This window comes from Rhodnius prolixus, unplaced genomic scaffold (genome assembly GCF_049639745.1).
Source record: "Rhodnius prolixus isolate KJV_2025 unplaced genomic scaffold, Rpr scaffold_3, whole genome shotgun sequence".
NCBI lineage: Eukaryota > Metazoa > Arthropoda > Insecta > Hemiptera > Reduviidae > Rhodnius > Rhodnius prolixus.
In genome coordinates, this window is record NW_027411603.1 from 40,645,646 (window position 1) to 40,666,286 (window position 20,641).

Sequence of the window (20,641 nt, forward strand, 5' to 3'; positions counted from 1 at the left end):
GTATGATCGCTAGACTCTTCCGTTCGAGACACTTGGTAAAAATTATTTAAAGAAAAATTTTAATTATCATTTTAAAAATAACGGTACAGAAAAATTCCAATTAATTCTCCGATAAAATGTGAGAATTCTTAAATAAAAAAGTTGTATGTTTCTTAACCATTCTATATTATGAGGCTAAAGTGTGCAATAAGAGAACCAGCAAGATTTCTAACAGAAGCACATCTCAATAGAAAATTTAAGAAAATAAAATAAATTAATTAAAAATAAGAATGTCACTGGAAAATCTAAGTTTAAAAGAGTATGAAATATTTCAGAGAACTTACTGTCGAGGTCCAAAGTAAATTCAACTTATTGAAAGCGTGAAGTGGCCTGTAATGTGAAAATAAATAATAATTAAGAAACTCCAGTAAATTACAATTTAAAATTTTATAAATTAATTACCAAGTAGATGTGACTTATGCTTTACAGAGCTCAGAATTTAATAAATTATTATAAAATATATTGCGATTAGTAAAATTGTACAACCACAGAAAATTGGGTTCACTTGGCTAGTTACAAAACGAGTAGCGACAGATGATGAGTATTGGATTTAATGACTATTTGCTGAAACAAATGGCCAATAATTGGATGGCTATCAAACGCCATTTCTACTTGGCACACAGTGATTTAAAACAAAAAGTTGACGTTAGTTTTCTGGAACAATGAAGGAATAATTCGTAAAGAATTGATGCTTAATAGGATTCTCATGAATACTAAATCTTTAAAACTAAGTGTGAGTAGAAAAGACATGATACGAAATAATTCTAACACTTAGATTAAGATAATAAATTGAACTTTATTCTGTTATTTTAGAAATAAATAAACCGTGAAAGAAAGTAATAATATGAATAACTTTATATTAAAATGAAATGATAAACTTAGTAAAACATTGTGGAGTCATGGCTGAAAATATCGTAATTAATATATGCCGAAGTATGTTCAAATCTAGGATACAAATTTCCTTAAGTTTTGCATCCCTCTACAATCTGAGCCAAATTTTCAATTTATTCTCTATTTTGGAAACAATATAAAATGAAATATATTTTTTCTAGCGTTGTGACAAAGTATACCGGTCTATGATAGTCTTTAAAGTAAAATTCACGATTCCAACTACTGTATAGTATTAGTAGGAATTAAATTACCCAAATTTCAAATTTTGAGAAAATCGATTGACCTGACACACCACTGAACTATTTATAGATAAGATTTTTTACGTTGTTTTTTTTGTTCCAATAATTTTCTTTAAATTTTGTACCCACTACAAACATGTAGGTCTTCACTCTTTATATGAAACATATTTCTTGGATGCTTTAACAAGGAGCCCGTTATAAATATCCTAATCAAGCAGATAGAATTGAAGATAGATTAACTTGGATGCCGAACAATAGCGCTGGCTAAACCTTAAGGGAATCTAATCTTACTTAATCTGCTCGCTGAGACTCCTTCAGAGCCCATGGTGTACTGTACCGGCTTTGGGTGCCTCTGACCACAGATAATAAATTAAAAAAATATATAATTGTAATTTACAATTTAAAAGCAAACAACAAAAAAAAAAAAGAAGATTTACTAGAAATAGAAAAAATAGCTATGTAAACGAAGAAAATTGTAAATACCATAGAAAACTGTTGTCAAAAAGAAAGAAAAGATCTCTGAATTAAAAAGATGAAATTTCTTAGATGGACAAAAAAGGAATGTAAGAATTCCAGAACAAACCTTGGGAAATCGATAGCCTGGCTAAAAAAGAAATGGAAAGAGTTGATTCCTTCTTTAAAAGAGGTCCAATTCAGATGACAAAGTGATGAAAAAAGGGCCAACTTTAGCCAATAGATATAAGTTCTGTTTTCAAGTGAATCAATTGCAATTATTGCAATAAACAAAAACTCAAATCTGAAAATATTCAAAGGAAATAATAGAATAAAAAAATTATTGTTTGTGAAAATTTATTGGTAGAATAATTATGATTGAGACTATTACGTTAATGTTTTTAAATTCTTTTTACTTTTAATGAGAGGAAGTGCTGCGTTCGAGCCCAATACGTTTTGAGAAACTCTAAACACGAAAAAGATGTTTTAGAAGATCGTGTGTGAGAATGTGACATTAAAGAATATCTCAAAAACTAAAAGTTGCAAGTAATTAAACTAAGTATTTGGTTTGCTATTACTGATCCTACAAATACCAATGTTCTGACTTTTAACCGAAACTGTCAACCGAAAGAGCGTCTTTACAGAAGCAATTTTTCAGTTTATAACAATTTTCTTCATTAATAAACGTGTACACCCTAGAGAACCAGTTTTTTCATTCAAAATAGTTCAGTTTGATTTTTTCGCAGAAATCCACAGAATTCAATTAAATGACAAATTTTAGCTGGAATTTTTAACTTCTGTAAGTCTGAAATTATATAAATTTATCACAAAGCAAGCGCTGATCTTAGAGGTGATAGACACATACTTTCAGAGAAAGTCTGTACTATTTTCTTTCGATAGTGGAGAAAACTGAGAAAAGTTTTTGTTAAAGTACAGCAAGCTGGTGGAAAAAATCTTCATTGCAAACACAAAACGGAAATTGAGGTGCTTGAAAGGAAAAAGGACAACCATGACGTGACTGAGTAACACATCTCCTTACTGGCAAGTACGGCAGGTCTACGGCAGACTAAGTGGAGCCACATAGACAGTTGGTAAATACCTTGCCCTAGATGGTTTTTGTACAGGTTAGGAAAACACAAGTAAATAACTAAGTAAACACAAGAGTATAAACACATCATTTACTTCGCACAAGTCTGTTTAGAAGTTGACGCTTTAAAATTGCAAGATTTCCAGATCAAGGCTTCCTCCTCAAAATAAACAAATTAATAAAACGTTTAATATTTTAATATGTATGGGCTTTTCAAACAAAACTTGGGCAAATAACTTCAACTTGTACGAACTGAAATGGAACTTAAGTGTAGATATCTAGACTTTATCAGGCAAATCCAAATGTCATAAGCTTAAAATACAAACTAAAGAGGCAAATAAAAGTAGCACCATCTCTCACATTATCTCATATTTTGTTATTTCTGAGAATAGATTTACATTTCTCATCCATTTTTAACAAAACTGCAGAAGAAGCGAATAACCGACTATGGCATAAATTTTATATGTTATCTTCTGGCGAGATAGAAACACAAGACTAACTGCAATTGGCAGCTCTATTTGTTTATTATATTGCTGTTGTCAAAGTTATTTTTTGTTTTGATAAGATATTTTTTGTTACTGCAAACAATTCAGTGCACGGGATTTTTGTTTGTTAGTATCTTTTTATGTTTAAAAATACTGAACAAACTGGCGTAAAAAAAAATAAATAGATATTAAATATTAGTTTTTATACCTGGAGGCAATAGAAACCAATTCTAAAAGTGTTATCGAATTATATTTATAGTGGAAAGCTGAGATAAGAAATGAAAAATTGTTTTTAAAAATTATTGTATATTTTCTATTGGATTAGTAAAAAAAAAAAAATATTTCTTTCAAATGCACAGATTAAAAAAAAAAAATCATCTTTTATTTTATAGGCTTAGTTCGTTAAAAGATTTTTTTCAATCGTTCATCTAAAAAGAGCTGTTTAGAGCCAACACAAGACAAATTCAAGGAACTCTCAAAAACTACCAGAATCCTTTTTTTATTGTGTTGTTGGTTGCAAATAATAATATATTACTTCAAAATGCTAAGTGTCACAAGATAGTTTCCATAAACTTAATTAATCTTATTTCATAATCAACCAACCTATTCGCAATTATAGTCACTGCTAATACTTGAGCTTTAACGGACATATACATTACATACATTTATACTTACTTTTACTTTCTCTTGTTCCGTATTTGAACGACCATTTTTGTCATCATGCAGATTTTTGAATTTAAGTTTTCGCTGGTTAAAAAGAATTGCAAAAGATTCCAAGTTGATGTTTAGTTAAGTGCCAACAGCAGACTCCAAATAAATTTTAGGACAAATCGGTCAAACAGCTTGTACCGCTTGACTGAATCTTCGATCTTTGTTAGTTTTTTAAGATTTTCTTGAAAACGGATTATTCGAAAAGTTTTCTTAAAATTAGGTGCACTATTTGGTTCATGTAGACCTATAACATTTAATGGTAACATTAGGCTTTCTTGTAAGAATATGTTTCATTACAGTGTAATGTACGTTTTTACAAACTTAATAATTTACAAGAATTCAATATTTCACCTAACTTAAAAGAAAGCAAATATAGGTAAGAATTAAAAAATATAAAATCATTCCAACGAATAAATTTCAACAAAATTTTATACTTAATATTGAAGTTACGCTTTTGGCGCAGCTAAAATTGGGGCCTTTAAAGTAGGGTGAAGGAACAATATTAATGGTTGTGTCAGAAATGGAAATTGAGTGGTGGAAGTGAGAGTATATATGGTTGCGCCCCTAATATAGTATTTGGTTTGAATCACCAAACAGTTGTTGCGGTCTTAGTACAAACTAAATAATGTTTACCAAGTCAAGGCACGAAAACTAGTTAGTTTTCCAAAGGAAAACGCATCATTAACATAGCTTCAATTTACAGCAATTATCATAGTACGAGTGTATCCGTTTGCTCTAGAATAAGCAACAAAACTGTTTACTCAGCTTTCAGATAAAATAGTTAATGGCATTTACTTTGAAAATTGCTTTATAATTTAGACAGTCGATAAAATAATTGGATTGAGTGGCATGAAGGTTCACTAAAGAAAGTGCTTTGAGTTAATTAAAAAATAAATATTAATAACTAGGCTTATTTTAAAAGGGTTTGTAAGCCACTATTGGTATTTTTACTTGGATGGTTTTTCCACATGAATTTTTGCAATTTTACCAAGAATTTCTTAAAGTAAGCACTTAAATAAGGATTTTAATTGACTGATATCTTACTTATTTTGGCGAACGTCTTCCTTTCTTCAGATACTGACAGAACCAAAGGCATCTTTTCGTTTCTTTCGGTCCCTCTAGGTACTGTCCAGCAGACATTTGCTGCCAATTCGTCCTATTGGATAACATTTACTGGATTATGGTCTTACACTCTGCGTCTCTTCGGAATCCCTTCTCTCACCGAGTAGGCAATTCCTTTTCACCTATCTCTCTAACATACTCAAATAGTTTTCATTATTCATGATTTTCTAGCTCTCTCTTTTCTCAACTTACGTAACTTAACCTCGTCATTTCTAATCCTTCTTGATACATATTTTGAAGAAAGCCATCTTCTCACCTTCATCTTTTGCAAACACTGCGACACTGGTTCAAAGGAACGACTTTTATAATTACTTGAATATTCTTTTCATTTTGCCCATTGCAACTCTTTTTTCGAAACTTTAAAATGGAACCTAATATTTAAGGCCATGCAATTAATAAAACTCTTTTCACCTTGTCTTTATTTTCAGAATATATATTAAATTTGGTTTCGATAACATATGTAAATTCATGGTGTGAATTACACATTCTCATTTTGAGCAATAACCACCTGGTCATCGGCAAAGTGTGGTGTCCATCTACGTACGTAACCAGTTGGTAATCAGACACTAATATACTTTAAAACCCTGCAGAATCATTGGGCTCTCTAATAACCTAGTAAATGGATTCTCGGAAGAGAAAATGGTCTGACCACTTGTGCAAGGTTCTTGGCGTTTCAGCAGCAACCTCAGCCTAACAACACAAACAATATTTAACACTGATTTTCCTAATACGCAGTGAACAACTTCTGTACAGGTAGTTGATGTGTGATGTCTTACAGGTTCTAATTGGTTTTATACAGTATAGTTGAAGTCTCAGCCACAACAAAAAAAGTCATCCAATACACAGATGTGCTCTTAAGAAGTCTTGTTTTCAAGGCCTAGGTTTCTAGGAGCCTCAAAAGATTTTCTGATAGGATATAGTTGGTTTTAGCCAACAGGTACGTATTTTGTCGACATTCAGTGTGGCATTGAAGGTTCAAAAAGAAAACAAACGAATAAAAATTACAAAGTACCCAAAGGCTTGGTTCTGCGAGGTTAAGGGTTATAAAGTCATGAGATGGATCTTCAAATATCGCGACAATTTCAAAATAATTAAAATAATAAAATAAATTTACTACTTCTCCTATGATCTTTCGGATATCCAGAAAGGCAGGTAACACAAACAACACACTACCACAATGAACCCACAGTCGGCGGAGCTTTATGGTTACAAAAGTGGCGCCATAATTTAGATTCAGAGTACAAGTGGGTAACCTCTAAATAGCACGCGCGTACGCACCCACTCCCTCACACACACACACACACACACACACACACACACACACATAAAAGTACACAGAAAGCACGTAGACGAATAACAATTGGTTCGTACGAGTCAGAAAAATAAAAAAGTTGTGATCTCTATGTGAAAGTGATATATCATTATCCTGTAAGCTAGAGCAACTGTCTACAATCAAAATTTGCATAACGAAATTTTTACTAAACATTTATTAACTTCAATATTAAATGCTAGTGAATCCTCATAACATTGCGGTAAGTAGAAATTAATACAAATTTCATCAAAAGAAGTAGGTAAAAAGAAGAAACCGAGAGAAGGTAAGATGATAAAATCACAATTTTATTCATAAGTTTTAATTTTGAGACGTTTTAAAAAATGAGAAACATATTTAAATCTAACAGATGTGCGGAAAAGAACTTTGTGGTGGTGGTTGTAGAAATATTGAGCTGTAGGTTTGCGGCGGCTTTATTTAGAACAGAACAGTATCCAATATTGCAGCGCCTCTTGAACAATCCAGTAATAATAAATGTTCATCACATACGTAACACTCATGTACCGATCAGCATTTTGTACACTGCTCAATTTTTACGTTATTGAAATAATAACATATGATGGTCAAATTAAAATAATTTTGCCACCCATGTGACCTTTCTGCACCACTATGATGTATCCACACATGTTAATTATTTGATTTCCAAGCTCGGCAATCTTATATATAGGCCAACACTTGCCACCTCCACTTCCATCAAAGAAGTTTTATTTTAGTGGGAGGGCAATCTGTTGCTCATATGATACTGATTTTACATGGATTCAACAAAAAAGATCATCAGTGAAGGCGGGAATGCTATTGGAGAGTATATTTGGCCCCGTCCATCACCCAACATTTACATCAGACATACTTGCATATTCCTCCCACACTTCTCTTTGCATGTGCTGTCGACACAGCCATACTTATACAAGTACACTCAATCATTTCATGCATGTAAAGGACTCACACGAAAGAGAATTTTTGGGCAAAGAAGTGGCGAATTTAAATGAACCCACAATAATGCTAGTACGCCACGTTTACTCTCCGGCGGAGCTCCTGTAATTCGATCTTCTTCATCGGCAATCCTTGCGGTGTTTAATGGTGAGCTAGTGTTGGGTTCTCTACACACCAATTACTTCCACAGGCCGTGTAAATTGTTTGACGGCCCGTGTACTTTCTGGTAGGCTAGGATATTTTCGCCAAAATGCCAAGATCTTGAAGAAGTGACTGATCCACTTCGCTCACAGAGGACATCAGCACCCTTCTTACACGGTTATCCCAAACATCAGATTAATCCTGACGTCTAATATAAATAGCTTAAATAATGTCTCAAAAGAAAGGTAAATGTTGATTCGCAAATATTTATTTGCGTACTTCACTCTCACAAATAATACATGTATTGAGCTGCTATTTCGCATTTAATTCTACAAATTGGCAGAAAGAATTACAAACATTCCGTCAATATTTTATATAATTTTCTATTGAAAGAAATTATTATTTTTTTGTTATTAAATATTTTGTGAATATTTGGTTTAGATTATTAATTGCCTACTAACGATTTAAACTCTCTTGCAATAAAAATGCCCAATAATCAGTAAAATGTATTTAATGAGGTCGGAATGACCTTGGAAGGGTATATAGCCTGGCATCTCCTAAATAGTTTTTCACCGGTGCAAGGGGGGACGTAAAGTGGAGGCTTGGTGAAGCATTTCACGTATGTAATAAGTGGATATAGTGGCGCGGGGGTGAACGGCACACCATTAGTAGACTATTATATGGCGGTCTGGCCTCGTTGTGATATTTAGCTGGCATGTGACCATGCTAAACCCAGCTATCTAAACTACCTCTCTAAAGCCACGACTACAGTATTATTCATTATAATATTCAATTGAATAATCATATATTTGTTTACGCTAAGGCTAGATTTTTATGGCCAGTGGTAACACTGGGGAAAAATTGTTCTACATTCAAATATTTTTAATGACTGTCTGGCGTCATAACGACCTATAACCCTGGCTTTTATCTCACCCCTTGGAGACGTTGACATCATGATGCGTTATGCTAATAGGAACCTGCACTTGATTTTCTAGGATGAATATCGACAAACGGATACCAACTTGAGGAAAAAAGTAACATTAACAGAAACAGCTTTAAAGCCATCCTCCACTCTACTAAAGCTAGAAGACGAGCTTAAGTAATCAAGAAACTTAGCTTCATCGCACCGCTATGTGTAGGCTAGCCAAGCAGAAGGAAATTCCTTCCTATTCGTTTCCTAGTCCTGGAATTCACTACTTCTTTTCATTAGAGTTTTATCGCGAGTATCCATGTATTCCATTTCCAATAGTCTGCTTGTAATGTTATTATTAATTTTTTGTTCGGGAATAGGGGTAAAGCTTTACGCTATCCGCAGTACATTTGGTCCACAAAGAGGAGACAAGTCTAATTTGGCCGACCTCCTCAATTTCCGAATCAGTGAAATTCCAACATTATTTTTAGAATTCCAATAATTATTTTTATTTATTTTGTTATTAATCAATTGATCAAGCAAATATTGTTAATTTAACAGAATGTGTGCCTTTGCGAATATAATAATCTAATTAAAGTGACTAAACGATAATTTAACAATCAATACTGTACAATAACCTAATTCATAGAATCATGTTATAATAAAGAAACTAGTCTCTACCTTAAAAATCTATAAAATTAAATCACGTAATTAGATAATCTTATTAATGAAGGGATGTTAGGAAAAGTCTGTAAAGCACATTATTTACCGTATAACAAAATTTTATGGCTGAAAATGTGGTATAGGTCGGCAGTGGTTGATAATACCTTTGATTTTATATCTGCAAGTGAAATCGAAATCTCTACACTAGACTGATCAATTGATCGCTGAGGATAAATGAAAGTCCGAAAACGCTCAGTGATACTATGAACATGCTCCGACGGATAAAATCAAAGAGAAAATGTAATGACCCTAAATGTGTAGTCTTATATTTCTACATATATTATTCTTATTGTTTGCTAGTCATGTAAAAAGAATAAATTACGCTTTGTGAACTTGCAGCTTAAAATTAAGTTGTCAAAATATTGTCATAATTTTCTCTCGCTATTTCAGGAACATTGTCTCATTCCCTCGTTAGCGTTCTTTTTTTTCTTTTCCTTTTTTTTATTTAATTAAGCTCTCTGCATATTAGAAGAACAAGGAAATAACGAACTTTGGATAAAACTTGAGGATTTTGAAAAATGTTCTTTAAAATATTATTAAAATTTGAAATTCTTTGGATAATATATATTTTATCAAAACTGCCTTTATCATTTTAATTAAAATGAAACTGTAGTGCGCGTTATAAATTAAGTGAACTTACTTATTTTTGCTCTAAATAAAAATTCATGTAGTGGTCATACTAGAAAAAATTAGAGGTTTAAATTTATGTATTAATTTATATATATGAATTTAGTTACTTTTCTTATATTTATTAATATTTATATTAATACATTGAATAATTTTTTTAATATATATTGTAAATTTAATTGTTTATATATGATAAAAATATTATTTATTTGCCAGTAGCTTTTTATTTTTTTACTTCCCTTCCATTCCTGATTTACCACTTTTCTAGTCCTGACAAAGACTCTACACTACTCCACATTGCTACCTTAAGAAGAAAGTGCTTCGATTTGAAGAAGATGCATAAAGATGGTAACATATTAGGTCAAAAAGTGCTTGGCAATGGTTTAGTGCCATCACTTATATAGCTTATTGGATTTTTGAGGTGACAAAGAATTTATATTTTCCTACTTGTAGCCATTTCTACATATGGTTCTAGCTAAATTTTGGGTAAATATTCATGGGAATAAATATCTAACATCGCAATTAAGTGATTATATTCTCTTGAAACTTAAAATTTGTATTGAAAAGACTGTTGATTTCAATCTTGTTCACTATAAAAAAAAAAAATACATCTCCCCAGAACCCTAATAAAATTAATATTTCGTCAAAAAAAGATTTAAAGCAAAGTGATAGGCAAGAAATTAAATATTTATAAGTATGTATACTAATATTTAAAAAAAAAAATTCTTAATATAAAAAAAATTATATAAGGCAGAAGCAAAGAAACAACTTTTAATAAACTTGAAAATGCGGTTAGTTTCCACAGTGATAATTTAAGAAACACTTAGATAAATAGTTCTCTCACTTCGATCATTTTATCATTATTAACTTTTAAGATAACCCGTGCTAGATTAAGTTATAGTGGACATGGAACTTTCTAAGAATGCCTAGAAGGTAGAAATACGAAGTGCGTTCAAGGCTATTGTTGCCTAGTAGAAATGAATATAATGGAAATAGGCTGGACATGTAACTAGAATAGAACCTAGCCTAAATGAATTTCCCGATCGAAAGAGAAGGCTAGGTTCAGAAGGAGCGAAGGGCTAGGATTATTGAGGAGACCAAGACCCCTTGCCTCCTCAACTGAGTTAATGTCCTAGAAAAGAGAGTAAGATGAAAACTTTAAGATATATAATGTCCGTCGTCCTCTTACGCTCATTTTCACCGGTTTTCTTACGAGCTAAGTTTTAAGAGATAACGTTTTAAAGCTAAGAAGAGACAATTTAGAAGAGTCATCAGTAGTAACAATAGTATAATTAGCAAACAAGTTGTCCGCCTAATGAGTTGTTAATTTCTGGAAGTTTAAGGTCAATTGAACTATTAACATTGCGCAAGTTTATCTAAATTTCCCTCTTCTTATTAATTGGGAAACCAATTAAATTTTAACGCTTCGTTTATATTTTAAAACTTTTATTGTTATTATAATTTACAATAATAACCTAGCAGATATTATTAATTTTGTATTTCCCAGAAAATATAATTTTGCAGCTAAGTTTAATAACTGTTTCCTAAACTTTTCACACATTTTAATTTAATAAAAGTTTATTGGAAAAGTTATTTCACGATTTAAATCCCAAATAAGCCGACTGCAACGGATGGCATCTGAGTTTCGGAAAAGGAGTTGTAGAAGGGGCAGTTTTATTTTTCAAAGTGAAAACGTAACATGCTGAAATTAGCTTCCATTTATTTTATTTGATAACTAACAAAATCATTCCTATGAACATGTATACTACAAATTTCTAAGGAGATTACTGGGACAGAATCAGAGAAAAAGATAGCATTGTCGTCAACATATCCGGAGAGGATAGCTTTAGGGTCAAATAAGGATTTATACAGTCAAGATTACTGTTTATAGCAGAACGTCTAGAATGCTCCTTTGTGTTCTGCTCTTCGGACTTCAAGCTTTATCCTGGAACCTTTCTCTCTCTCTAGAGTCTAGACTATCAAGTGTAAGACTCTTAAGACTGCGGTGGTGAGTTTGTGACAAAATCGTGGCTGCTGAATAGACCTACAATGAGTTAAACTGCTAAACCACACAGAATGTGTGATTTGTAAAGTAATGCATATTTTTACTGGCGGTCTTAACGTCAAACGTCCCATCAGGAGAATGTGTATTATTTATGTCATAAGTAGATCATTCTAATCCTAATCATTTTACCCCATTGACATTAAAAATAATCCCACAAATTTAAAAAAAAAGAAAAGTTGTCTACATTTATTGTAAAATTAGTAGTCGCCTTTTGTACAATAAAATTTCCTCAACACTAGCGCTCATTTGATCAAAGAATGTGAACAAGAGGCCAACTCTTTAATCCTTAATGAAAGCTAGGTACAAACACTTGGATAAAGTAATGCTTCTGTTTTCCCGTTCAAATTGGAAACACATGTCTAACAACGGCGCACTTTACTCCCTACTAATTTTTAGGATTCACTTTGATTCTAAAGTATCATTGTTATAAGTGAAAAGTTAAAGATACTACTGGCTTTTTATTATCATTGCCATTTTACTAATTAAGCCTTGTCCCTTGTATAAAAAAAAAAAATCTACATTACAGATATTAAACATGCAATGGCTCTTTAGCAAATTCCTTTTCTAGATTTTTAAAAATGAACTTTAAACGTCGAGAATAGTAAAAATGTGGAGAACACGATGGAAATTATACCATATTTAGAGTACACAAATTACTTAAATAGAATTACATATACCTATATATATATTTGTATTTTTTAACCATTCTTTTCTGAGGGCTGATCTCTTTTTTCCGTTGATACTTCTCCCTTTAACTAGAAGTTTTTTTACCAGAAATCAACCCAGAATTTCATTTGAAGAAGTCCTGAGATTATCAAACATCAATTAGAGCAATAACAAGGTGCATGGATAGTTTATCAACTAGTAACTCATTTAGATAGTAGACAGAATAGATAAGTACTTCCACTCTGGCAAACCAACAAAGATCGATTCGCAAAACCCATTTTTTCTTCCTCAAATACACGTCAATTTGTATCGCTTTATGCTTCATTTTACAATAAAATACAGCTCTGCTTAAGAGTAGACAAATTTTCCCCCTATCCCAATTTTATTGTAAACCTCAGTTCTATTTTAGCAAGGTAATTCTCAAACAAATACTGATTAATTTCCTTCAGTGGTTTGTTTGAAAGAAAGAGGACAATTTCTGTAGTGTCCCTTTGCGAAACTATAAACACTACTTACGCCAATTAATTAACCTTGGCCTGGCTTGCAAGGGTCTTGATTAGTGAACTAAATTTTAAAGGTGATAGAAATAAAAATGTACATGGTGAACTGCTGTTACTTCCAGAATCATCTACTAAAATCTAATGGTCAAACAGCTGGCCAAACTTATAGCAGAAAGTGATATGTATAAATATATTTTATATTGAAGTAAATATTTTTGTTAGAGTTAAAATTCTTCCTCCCCAATCCTCTTTAAAACTTTAAAGAGCTTCAATTCATTGAAAAATGTGAACTTATTTATTTTATCCAATTTCTAGTATCATTGAATCTATCGTTTAGAAGTAGAAATATGTTACTTCTCCTACATAGTATATATATTATCGTAGATATAGTTTGAGGTGGGTTGAATAAACAAAGAAAGAAATGTACACATGGTTCTTGTCACCAATGTGATGAAAAATGTTGCTGAACAAACAAAAAAAGGTACTAAAGTAAATAGCCATTTATTGATTTAATCAACAATCCTTCGGTGTTGAGGAATTTATTTATTGTTTTAAAGAATTATTGCAACTACAACAGTTCATACCCATGCATTTACTGCCATCTTCAGAAATATATTCTTAAATTTTATAGAACAGGCACAAAATTAATTAATAACGAGTACAAATTTAAAAGTTCTCAGATTATCTTATCTCAGCACTATAGCTTGCATTTTACAACTCAAAAATTTAGTATCTGTTGCAGGTGGCCAAGAAGTACGAAAAATCTGACTATAATCGAGAAGCAATTAAGCTTTGTGCATCTGTGTATATTCAATATACACTGAACACTCCGAATTTCGGTCAATTAGATTTACAAATCCCAACTTCCTGAAAATAATTATTTTGTCCAATTAATAATTTTTTATTGGAACAAAATATGAGGCAACCTAAAGAAGTGGGTTTTTATGCGGAGATGGTGTTGTGACTAAATAGATGAAATCTAGGCAAGAGGATTGTCACTTATGGCAAGGGTAAAAGCCCGTACCATCGCTATTTCAGCTTCATTTGTAACTGTTTCGATACAGATACTGCCGTCATTATATTTAAAAAAAAGTAACTTATTTTAACAGTTTAACAACAAAATTAAGAAACCTCTAGTTGATAAAAATCTTTAAAGCAGAAAAAATCAAAGAATGGCTTAATTCTTCCGCATTATTTCATTGCATCTTTGCGCAGGAAAAAAAACCATTGTTTAATAAAAAAAACAAAAGAAAACACTTAATATTCCTCTTCATTTTACTAACCAACGAAAAAAAGAAAAGACGTCTCTTTTCTCTTGGCAATTTGCATAGTTAATTAGCCATACATATTTAACGAAGAAATCATTCATAATTTTAAAAGTTTTAATAACCTCAAGATAATAGTACTGGCTAGAAGGTAGCTTGCTAAATTTAAGCCATTTTAAAATGGATATTATCTTTTTACCACGATATTTCCCTTGTAAATATCTTTTTTAACTTTTGCATTGTAATCACAGGTCTTATGTATTCTTTCTTCTATTGGAGGACAAAATTATATAAAAGAAAATAATAATTAAGAAAGAAAAGTCTCTGAGAAACCCTCAAGATATTTTCCTTCTTACATTTGTTTTATATGCACAGTAGATCTCGCTAGAACTAGGATTGTGATTATATATTTATTTTACACAAATTAGATGGAATGAACGATTGATCCGCCGGTAACCATGTTATCTTTATGAAGTTAGATGCCAGTGCCCAGTAATATGATGCTCTTCTTTGGGAGTTTTACCATTCATACTACTTTTGTAATTATGTTTTATGTTGTATCTGCTCTAATTTTTGCAGAAATGTACAAACAAAAATATTCACATATACTACTCGTAATGTGTAACTATTTTAAATAAAGACTTTATCTACACATATTGTCTTGTTAACATTATAAACAATGCTAGGTTCAGCGTTCCTCCATGACTCTTTTATTAATCAAAGGTTTTTTGTGTGACGGAGGCTACTTAGATCATTCCTGGCTTCAATCGATGGCTTTAAGCAGAGTGAAGGGTTAAATAGTAGCTTTCCTAGACAAAAACAATTCCAGAACTTTGTGGGAACGAAGAATAAAATATAAAAGAGGTAAGAGAACTTAGAGAAGGTTTTAAGTGTTAAGCGATGGTAGGTAAGGATTGAGTAAGAAACATTCTACAAAGAAACAGAGAAAGCATTGCAAAAGATGAGCACCATACATTAGAGAGATGTTTGATCCTCTCTCGAATATGAAGTAGATAATGCACAGAGAGAGCGTTTGAGATGTGAATTCCGTAGAGAAAGAAAAAATAAGAGATTTTACAAACCTTACAAAATTATTTCATCGATTAGTTCATAGGTGAATGTCATATATCGTTGTATTGATGTGTGCTGAAAAGGTATTTTAGAGGAAACAATTTTTGTTTATCTGTTAATTTGTAATAAAAATATCTTCCTTAGCTTTTAAGTTACACGTGCAATCCCAATTGGCTTCAGTGGACCATGGCTTATGGTTTAGACCTAAATTTGTAATAGAGATTTGAAATTAAATTTGTTTTTAATGTCAGAATTACAAGTAGCTATTACAATTTAGCAGATATTATGAAGATTGCCAGTGGTACAGTTTTAGTTGTAGATTCAGAATGATTACTGTTTCCAAGAAGAACAACTTCTATTCAGGACCAGAAATCATCTACTCCAACACACTATGTGATGGTTGAGAATGTATACTCTGAACAAGACTTCAACTGGTAGTACTTCGTTCCTTCAATTAAACTGTCTGCAGCAGTCCATCTCCAATTCCTTTTTGTATTGTCCTTTCTAGTTCTACTTCTTATACGACCCTACACTACTGCCATTTCTATAGTTAAGTGTTCTTGGAGCAAATTTATTTGAATTCATGTAAGGAAGAAAATACTTGGTGAATACTTGCACTTCACTTACTAGTTGCCAACATTTCAAAAGGTTTTGAGTAAACCCAATGTTATTTTCTACTTAACTTCCTTTTCAAGTAAATTTCCTTCTCATAGAAAAGAAATATTTCGATCTACCGAACAAATTTGCGAATATGATGACCTATTTTTTTTTTTTAATAACATCTGCTGAGGCGAAAGCCTCATATTATCATTATAATATAATAGTAACATCATAATTAAAGAAAGTGGTAATAATAATGTTGCTACAAGATTATAGTTATTACATATATTCTCTAGTTGACAATTTCATGAATCTATACTTAAGATTCGCTTTACGATTTATACTTAAAGGGTAGTCTCAAAAGGCGGCATCCTCCTCCATAGAACTTTGTATTTAGCACAGTGGGTGTAATATGATGGAAACTTGCAGATTCTCTGTTCCAAATTTTATTGAAGTATTTCTTACTAACCCCATGGGTACTCCAAAGCCTACGCATAACTCTCCGAATTGTCCATCTTCTTAAGCGCAGACACTTTCAGGAAATATTTAATTTTTCTGTTTTTTTTTTTTCAACAAAAATTGATTTTTAGGAGGATTCCCAGGAAATCTTGAACCCATTCTAAGATGCAAAATTAATAAAATTTACAAATCTCCTACCTGAAATAATAATAACAGATTCGAAAAATTAACCCTGAAAAATTAATCTGGTGACTGGCCTGCCTGCTCACTAGATTCACAAAACATCTTCTAGATCATTCAGTAACTAACACTAGCACGGAAAATCATAGACATTGTAAGAAGGTTTGGATTTAACAATTTTAGACCATCTAGGAAATGCCTTCTGATTTCTGCCGAGTCGTGGGGAACCGGACTTACCCCGAGAACCAATAATGGCAACAATTAGTGTGTGTAATTAGCATAATTCAAACTGAACAATCCGCGACTTTTTTAGGCGACTTAAACCACATTTAGTACAAATTTCAAGTGGGAAGGCAATGTGTAAATTACATGTTCTCATAATTAAAATTTCACTGTACTTACAGTATAAGAACTTCTAGGATGCATGGAGCTGAAATATTATCTAATTAAAACTGGCACAACAATTTTAATTAATCACTAATATTAAATTTTAAATGTAACAAGCCATCTTACACAGTCGTTAATTAATTGTCCCAGCTGACTAATCAATAAATGATTCATTTATAAACATGGTGTTACAGAAAGAAGATCCAGAGAACTGGGAAACTCGTATTCCGTAAAGCTTGATTAATTTAAACGAATAGCACTTGTTTAATATTAGCACTCTAAGATTAAAATTAAATTCATTATTCTGCTTTAATTAATTGTTATTAATTTATCTAATCAAGTTCTTCTATAAAATATATTAAATACGAAATTAATAAGTGCTCAAGCAGGAGTTTTGTAAACATTACTTTAGATCCATTTTTTGTTTTAATCGTTAACTGAAATTGAAATTTATTTATTTACAAATGTACACATACAAATACAGTATCATTAAGTGTTTTAGGCAAACCTGCTACATTTAAATTTGAAAAATACGTTTAAAAAGATTTGATTATATGCAATACAAATTCTTTCTTTTTTTCATGTTGACAGTTATTTAGCACTAACGAAGCGCAAAGCATTGCACCACGTGAAAATGAAGTGAGCACTCTTCTAAACAGGATTATCAGGAGGAAAGGCTCCACACTGGAAACTGAGGAATAACTACATATATTTTTTTCGGAAAAGGTTGTGCAGACAATAACATTAATGGCATCAATAGTGGAAGGCATTGAGGATTGCAAGGCCCCGCTCTGGAACAACCTTCCAAGACAAAAGAAAAAATATTACAGAAGTTAAACTAAGATACATACGTATGTACATATGTCACGGTTTGAGTGAGAAACCAGCTTGCCAGCTGTCAGGTTTCGTAAACTTACAATTCAAAACTTCGTAATGATTGAAACACTTACCTTAGATAGTGAGAGAAAATAGAAATAACTTGTATTAAGCTTGAAGAAATAATTTTTAAATACAATCTAATTTATTCCTTATTCTCTTAAGCTTAAAAGTGCAGTAATTAGTTAATATAATTTTCCTGGTTGTAGCCCTCTTGATTTTTTGGTAACTAACTTTAGGAAAGAAAATACTAGAAAAACCTACGAGCAAATATGTAAATGGTTACAATATCATCAGCAGTTTTCTTTTAGCTTAATAAGTGAAATCTTAAAGCATTAAGTTAGGTTGGAATAGAATTAATATTAAAATCTCAGTTAAAAAAGTAACTGGAATAATATTATGATATAAAATATTAATAAATATTTAATTGGAAGTTATCCCCTCAGTAATCTAAACACGAGTGTAACTAGTTGTAATCTCTTTTTCAAAAAATATTGAATTTAACACTAATTTAACGATGGAAGAAACTAGTAAACTAAAACAGAAGGTTAAATTAAATAAAATAACAGCCGAAGAATACCGATAATAGCCGACTACATTCGGGTAGTTTACTTAGTTGAAACAGATATTGGAAGGTAACAGGCGGCTAAGGTACCTTGGGTTCTGACCCATGTAAAGTCTTTGTGTTAGTGACCAATTTTCTTGGAATTACCTCACTCACACAAAGATTTTACATGGGTTAGAACCCATGCTGCCTTAGCCGGCTGTTACCTTCCACAATCTGTTTCAACTGCATCTACCCGAATGTAGTCGGCAATCATCGGCATTCTTCGAGTCGGGTAATATTTAATTTAACCTTCTATTTTAGTTCACTAGTTTGTTCAATCGTTAAGTTAGTGAAATGTGCAGGGTTTTTAATTTGTCGTTTACATTAATAAAAGTGATTTGAATACCACTGGATTTCTATAATATTTCTACAAGTTTACCTCTGGATCATTTAACAAATAGAAAAAAAATCTATGTAATAATGCCAAACATTTAAGGTACAATAAATTATAAAAAGAAATGTATTTCCAAAAATATTCATTGTAATTTCCCTCTCAACTAATTTATTGCCGGCAGTACCACACAAATTTTTTCTATCTCTAAGAATAACATCTTCCAAAAGCATGAAAATTCGCCCATATATTCTTTTTAATAGCTGAGCTCTAAGTACTATTCAATTATGCCCTCCCTATAAATGGCTTTTTACAAGATCTTGGTTTAAGGCCAGAATTTGAATCATGTATCATCATATTTATGCTCCATTTGAGGTGTTTCTAAGTTATAACGCTTTCTATGGATATTAATATTCTCGTGATTCTTTGCTGATTTTTTAAATGCATTAATTTGCATAATGAAACCCTTTATGTTGTTGACAATTATTTGATTTTTTGTCTATTAGTTCAGCTTCTGTAAAATTTTCAAGTGATTTCTTATGCAATGAAACCATACCAATTTTGATCGAGGAGATACCACAACATAAACATTAATCAAACAAGAGTTGTGAGATTTTCATTTTAAGCAGTTTATTAGCTGTTTTGGATTTTTATCTCCCTGAGATCGTGATATTGTCCGGCATTTCTGTTTCAACAAGCGAACAGGTATTCTGTTTAAGTAGAATGACAGAAGATGCATAATCTCTAGCCAGCAGTAAGTCTACTGAACGAATTATTTTTTTAAGATTTCCCTGCAATTTAGCCAAGTGGTGTACAATTTGTCAATATTTCTATGTTTTTACAGTACTCATTTATTCGGAATATTGAATCTAAGTAAGGAAAGCCCTAAAAAAATGTTATTGGCAGTTTTTAAAACTTAGGTTTTTATTTTAATAAAAAATACCAAAGGTATAGAATAGTCAAATATTTTTCGCATTGTTTTTTTGATAAAATCCTGCAAACGCCAGTGTCAGTTTTTTTTTTTTCTAATTCTGTTATTAATTTCTTTTTCAATGAATTTAATTGAAACAAAAGTTTAGGTAAAGCGATTGTTTTAATTTTGATTGTTTTTGCAGGTATGTAGTATTTTTTTTTCTAATTTGATGTACGGTTTGAGTATGTGCGGACAACTTTTTCAAATACTTTTGTCAACATCTACCTCAAGTCTGCACCTACCTCAGGTCTAATTTTTTTTTTTTATAGAGAGTGAATGAGAGAGAGACTACCTAAATGATTAGTAACGAAATTGCAATATTGTATCATATCTTCATATCTCTGTTGTCATAAAGTCTTTAACACTCGTAATTGAATTTTACAGATTGTTTGAGACAGAGGAATTGGAAGATGCAGTATATTCAGCTACTCTGACACTAAAGGAAGGATTGAAGGTCAAATGACAGCCGATAATATAGAAGTTGGTGTCTGCATTGAAGCGAGATTTAGAGTACTGGATCCGTTTCACCAAGAGACTTAAGGGAAAATTAACTGTTTTCTTAGTAAAATAGGCAGAATGTTTTTAATATATTTTAGTTAGAGCAATGTTTTTAATTAAAATTAGAGGTCACTAACATGATTGAATAATCACCATTTGTTCTGATAGTTACAACCAAACATTTTGCGGTTATTTCGAACGGAATAAACTGATCTGCAGTAATTTTCAAAATGGAACCAATTATTCCAATGTGATCCATTTGTTATGCTTGAAAAATTATAGCGATTGGGAAGAATTATATTAACTTTTCTTGAAATAAGGTTGTTTCTATCCTTTTTTTTAAAAAAATTATAATTATTTGTGCCAATATCATGTAGTTTTTGTACTCCACCCTTTTTTTTTTTTTTGTTGTTGAACGTTTAGTTGGAGTGGGTTTATATTTTATTTAAAGACAATGTAATTTTAATTGAAATCT

At 31.5% G+C, this 20,641-nt stretch overlaps 1 protein-coding gene and 1 long non-coding RNA gene across 36 annotated transcripts in view; one reads left to right on the forward strand and one right to left on the reverse strand.

Annotated features, from left to right (window-relative positions):
• The window catches only part of LOC141452757 (uncharacterized), a 119,738-nt gene extending 102,489 nt beyond the window's left edge, over nucleotides 1-17,249 (reverse strand). For 31 of the 35 annotated variants that reach the window (XR_012457579.1, XR_012457588.1, XR_012457568.1 and 28 more), the window contains exons 1-3: nucleotides 4,950-6,321; nucleotides 3,870-4,149; nucleotides 324-369 (exon numbers count right to left, since the gene is read on the reverse strand). The gene's annotated coding sequence lies outside the window, so the exon portion shown is untranslated. Of the gene's footprint in view, nucleotides 1-323; nucleotides 370-3,869; nucleotides 4,150-4,949; nucleotides 6,323-16,896 lie in introns of those variants that run through there. The other 4 variants (XR_012457580.1, XR_012457577.1, XR_012457572.1 and 1 more) reach the window with 4 other exon arrangements.
• A 1,358-nt stretch (nucleotides 17,250-18,607) lies between these two features.
• Nucleotides 18,608-20,533, forward strand: LOC141452762 (uncharacterized). Its single transcript, XR_012457604.1, has 3 exons — nucleotides 18,608-18,800; nucleotides 19,811-19,915; nucleotides 20,053-20,533. It is a non-coding gene; the product is annotated as an uncharacterized lncRNA (long non-coding RNA).
• Nucleotides 20,534-20,641: the final 108 nt, after the last annotated feature.